Raw genomic sequence first — 5,798 nt, forward strand, 5'->3', positions numbered from 1 at the left:
AGCTTTGATGTGCTTGACTGTAATCTTGATAAATTGATATGCAGACCCCAGAGTGATAAGCAGTTTATCACAGATGGAGTTATTTATATGTGCAGAAATATCACTGTACTTCACAGGAAACCTTACTTTCAGAACACAGGCAGGCATTGCCAACCCTATCTACACTGTAAGATGCAATAGTAGTGAAAATAGCCTGTTTGAGTACTCTTGTTTTACAGTTTAGAACTTGGGTAACAGAAGTGCTTTGTATTAAGAAGAGGAGACTGAGAGTGTCTTCAGTGTTAGAAAGGAACAACTCTGCACTAAAAAAAAAGAAAAAAAAAGGTAAAAAATGCATAGGGCAGTTATACCTTAGGATACAAGGAACATTTCATAGCATCCAGAGGAGTTGCAGGGCCGAGCAGTCTACAGCAGGGCCATGGCCAGCCTGGTCTAGGGGTGGCTTGCCATGAAGAGCAGGGAAACCAGCCCCTCTGCCCTGCAAGGCTATGGGAAGAGGCATTATCTCCCACAACAGGGCACTGAAGCAATGCAGAGATAATCTTAGAATCACATCTGCACTTTCAGAGTTACTTCAAGTTCTGCATGTCTGAAAGCAAACACTTAAAATGGAAAACTAAAGCCAAGCAGCTTACAAAAAAACACATCTGAAAAAAAGCACTGATGTTGATGTCTTCGTTACAGGTCCATGCACCGTTTTGTGGCACCCACTTCTGCTCTGCTCCCACAGAGCAATTATAATTTGGAAGCAAGGGGGAATTTGAACTTTCAAGGCAAAGACAGAAAGAAAGCACCTGCTGAAGCATTGCAAAGAGCTTGTAAGGGCCCCATCAGGTGGAAGTCTCCTTCCTGAAAATGCACAAAGCTATTCTTAGTTTTCCATTTATCTCGCCCTTTCTGAATATGGCTGCCAGTTGCACTGCCCTTTTGCCTCCTGTGAACTTTACCCTGTTGCATGCACACTTGACTGCTCATAACACAAGCCAAATTAGGAATAAAATGGTTGGGTTTAGAAACAAGGCTATAATGAAGACTCAGAGAAAATTTCAGAGAGGTTCTATTTTTAAACTGCACAAATCGGAATTTAATAATTTGTTAATTGTTCTTGATCTTCGTCTCATGTGGAACTCCCAGCCACTATAAGGTTTTTACACAGAGCTGGGTTTGGTATACACATATTTACCCCTATTTACCCCTACTCCCCTGAAAAGAGACAGTTATTTGTAACACATCTTTGAACCACAGCCAAAATATGGCAACTCCATCAAGACAGATGAGTATTCACTTACTCACAACTGACAACAACAACAAAACCCCAGCAAATAAAGCTGGCAGAAAATATTTGGTAAATGTTAAATCAGATAAAGATGAAGATCTGGTGTCCTCTCACTAGTGTACACAACTGCTTCCAGATGGGGAGAATTCAAGAAAAAACAAATGGGAAGGCAGGACAGGGAAAAGACTGACCTGTGTTGGTGGCAACATGATGTTGTTTTAGTCCAACTGTGTTTGAAACTCTATGTGACAACATGAAAGCATGCCTTCAGCAAACGTGGCTCCACCTGCCACCTCCATCCAAGGGGAAGCCAATCAATGATCTCCAATGCCGAGGAGAAGGCTCTTGAGCTACGTATGTGCCTTTGTCTTTTATCAATAAATGAACTGGCCAAGGGAGCATGGGCTGAGACTGCTGTCAACACAAGCCCTTCAGCACTTTAAGATAAGAGAAGCCCTCATCCCTTGTGCTTCCCCCATGAGTGAATGAAAAATGCTTCTGCCATTCAAAGAGACTCAATAGAGAAATGCTCTTGATTCTGGGTTCACCCACCCAAGGCATGCAGAGTCAGATCATGGAAAAATAGCACTGATACTAAGTGGGTATCAGACTCACTCAAAGCTGCATCTTTGCCACTACTGAAGGGTTCCACTTTGGCAACAACATCATTCCTTTAATGATACTACTTATAAAAGCATATTCCTTAAGGATCAGGAAATAAAACAGCCTATTTTTACTTAATTCTTTAATAGTGGGAATGAATTATTTTCATAGAGCTTTACATTACCACCATAAAAGAAAAACATGCCTTTAACACCACATCATGGACTTCTTGCTTCTTCACCCTCCTGACAGAAAGCACGTGTCATGATACAGAGCCTACTGGGTTTGCCTAACAACAAACAGGTGTTTCACTGCTTGTAGAAGAGGCACAACAAAAATCACAGGGCAACTTGTCAAGTTTATGTACTAACAAGAGAAAGTATCCTGCTATTATATTGACTCAAAATTTGAAAGCCCTTAAGCTTCCCCAGGCCTCTTTCATTAAGAGATGAAAGTTGTAGCTACATGTTCGAAACACACTTTTCTGCACATGGCTGTAGAGGTCACTGCAGTTGCAGACCTCTCCGTCAACAGTGTATAAGAAAAAAACTCATTTTAGAAGTATGCAATCCTCAACTAGTTCTACCCAGCACACTGTATATAATGCATGGATCAGAAAACATGTTTTGCTGAATATATATTAAAAAATACATTAAAAATGCACATGGTTGTCAACATTTACACATTTTTCCTTTCATAAGGGCTGTGCCTTTTGGTGTGCCAAATGCCGGCTGACATCAGCTGCGTGAAGCTGCTGGTGCTGACAGTTGAAAGGAAAATAGCTTGCCATGGCTCAAGTATCAGCATCAGCAGTTTTGCTCTTGTTGAAGACAGACTCCTGTGATACTGAAGCAGCCAGTGGCTGGTGAAACCACTGGAGAGGGATGCCAACTGGGTGAGTAGAGAAGACAACTTACTTATTTTGTTTTAGACTTTCAGAAATGAACTGAAGGCAGTTGAATACATACCTCTGAAGGTCTCTGCACAGGCCTATGAACGTATTGCTGCTTCTACAGAGCAGAGAGCCTAGTACTGGGCAAGACTATCCCTGCAATTTCGCTGCTTGTTGCCAGTACAAACTCATGACACAAAGTGCAGGTGCTTGTAGTGGATGCCTCACTGCAGATAAACACAGCAAGCTTTTTAAAAGCTTAAAGTGAGCACAGATGAGCAAACTAGACATTTATTACAACTGCTCAGAAACCAATGAGTTACATCCTTGTCCAGTTCTGCTTGATGCAACGATGCAAGACAGTCATAAATTAACAAGAAAAGGAAAGAAAACCCACCAGCCTCTGCAAGGCTTCCAAAGGAAGGAGCTGACAAAAAAACCATAGACACATTTTGCATAACTGACTTCAATAGTTTATGTCAGCAGTCCATTTATTCTTTTTTTCATTGCCACAAGATTTACACACGTACAGCTTATTCAGCAGCACATCTCTCAGGTGCAATAAATGAGCGGATTCCTGCAGGTTTGCTCTTCTTGACAGGACATACGTGATGAATGATATTTAAAATTGGCCAGTGGCTCAGTTTCAAACATGGCAGGATGTAAAATCAAACAAGCTGGCACCAAGTTTAAAAATACATACAGCACATATATGACAATACTGTATGCACTGAACAACTCCAAGACATTTGTACCATTTATGATTTTAAATGTATCAGCCTAGCTGTTACCACTGCATCACTTTACCTAAAAAGTGAGTCAGGATGCTCTGTAAAGTAGAAGTGAGGAGAGCAGCAAATTGTTAAAAATACATGAGGAACTTCAGGAACTCACACTTTGAAAGCAGTTTATTTGCATTTAACTTTAGGATCATCCACGTGTGAAGGTGTTACTTCACGTTATTATTTATGGGAATGTAAAATGCATATGGTTTCACATGGGTAGAAAACTAGGAAGAGCAAATGGAAAAGTGTACTATGCCTAGGAAGCTGGTTGATAAGGAGCAACTTGTATCTTGAGAGTATTTTGCCCAGCCTTCCTCATTTGGAAGGTGTCTTTCATGAAGGATCCTCACCAGGAATGAGACTTAAGATTAACTGAATAAGTGTGTAGATACAGAAACTGAATGCTGTGTTAAGCATCTTCCTTCTTCCTAAAATTACAAGGCAAGAAACCTCAACTCACGTGCACTTTTTATGCTCTATTTATTTTAAAAAGTAGAAGGTTCATCTGGTGAGTTTGAAGGAGTCCTCAGCATGAACAGATGTTTCACAAGCTCTAGAGCTATGAAAAAGTTCACTTACATCACATACTAACAGATTAAACTACTTCTGGTCAGTTATATTAGAGCTACATATTTTAAGTGGCAACTGGGGTTGGGGGGGGGAAGCATTCCACTGCTTTTGACTGGATAAATGCAACTGAAAGTTTGGGAAGGAAAAGCAGGCAAATCAAATGCATTAAAAAGCTAATAGTGCTGCTTTCAAATCTCTGTTGAATTACGTAGGATACCTGGATGTATGTACATAAATGCTCTTCTAAAAATGCAGAAATTAATAATTTGGTTTATTACTCCCTAACTCTACAGAGCAGAGAGGGGCAGCCGGAGACCAGGACAGTGACACCTAGTGGCGGCCATGGAAGACCTCACAGCTCTAAAGACTGCTGTGGGTAAAAGGAGTACCATTAAATCACTCCCAGGGCATTTGTAACTTGCCTGCTACGTTCTCAACTGAACATTTACTAATTTGTTCACATATGTACTAACTCTGTGTGTTAAACGTCACACACAACTGAAATTCTCTCAGGCAGAAGAATGAGGGTGATCTTTCTGTACACAGCACCTGCATTCATTCCTGTCAGCCACATTGAGAGAAATGGAAGTTGACTGCTTATATGAAACTCTAAATATTAGAGTTTAAGAAAGTACTGTAAGATTTTATACCCTCACAACTATGAAATTAAATAGTATGCTGTCATGCAATACTTGACTGATCTGATGTGATCCAGATATAAATTGTAGATAAAATAGTGCATTAAGTTCTTCCATCTATTCAGCTCTGATTACAGAAAATATATTAATCATAGCTGTACATACTCTTTAAAAAAATCTTCAACAAACCTTTACAGTGGCTATGACAAACTCATTCTGATGAGGTAGCATTTAAAAGAGACCTGTATGAAGACAGGTTTAATAATTTCTGATAAAAACATTTTTTGTGCTTAACCATGTGAAGACTGTTGAGAAAGGAGACTGACCTCTGTACACTTTATAATCAATGGCTGGTGAAAGAGGGGAACAAATGACAGCAAAAATCTAGATTTGGTGAAAAGCAGTCCAATTCTACTAGCCTTGAGATCAATAATACTGCATTAACTTACTATTTTTCCCTTAAGTAAAACTGAAGGCATGATACATCCAGGGGCATGAACGGCAATTATGATCAACAAAGTCTCCTACCTATTTCTCTAAAGTAAAAGCTAGCTGGTTAGGACTTTACCTTATTTGCACATCCTTTCTGTTGGACATGTCAGCAGTAGCATTCACAACCATGTTGCGTTTAGCTAGAATTTATGATATGTTCCAGGCTACAGATAAAACCAAGTGTTATATTCCATTCCACCAGAGCATTATGTTAAATAAATAATTAACTGAATTATGATAATCAAACAAATTATAAAAGCATCTTTGGTTGTCTAGTTAAAAACCACACCCAAAACAAGCTGTAGTTGCAGCACAGCACAGAGCAAGCAGCCCTTCCTCAGTAATGGTACTGTTACATGTTCAAGCACTCCAAGAAAAATGAGGAAGTTAAACAGAGAAAGCAAAAGGCTGAAGGCATTAAATCCATACAACTAGGACTTCAACATACAAATTTAGAATTCTGACAAGTGAAAAAAGCCAAAAGTGTGGGTCTTTTTGTTCTGTTACAATTCCATATCGGGACAGATCCATGGAACTCGCTG

The sequence above is a fragment of the Melanerpes formicivorus genome, unplaced genomic scaffold, assembly GCF_026170545.1.
Source record: "Melanerpes formicivorus ecotype bairdi unplaced genomic scaffold, bMelFor1.0.p_v2 SCAF_1, whole genome shotgun sequence".
Taxonomy (NCBI): domain Eukaryota; kingdom Metazoa; phylum Chordata; class Aves; order Piciformes; family Picidae; genus Melanerpes; species Melanerpes formicivorus.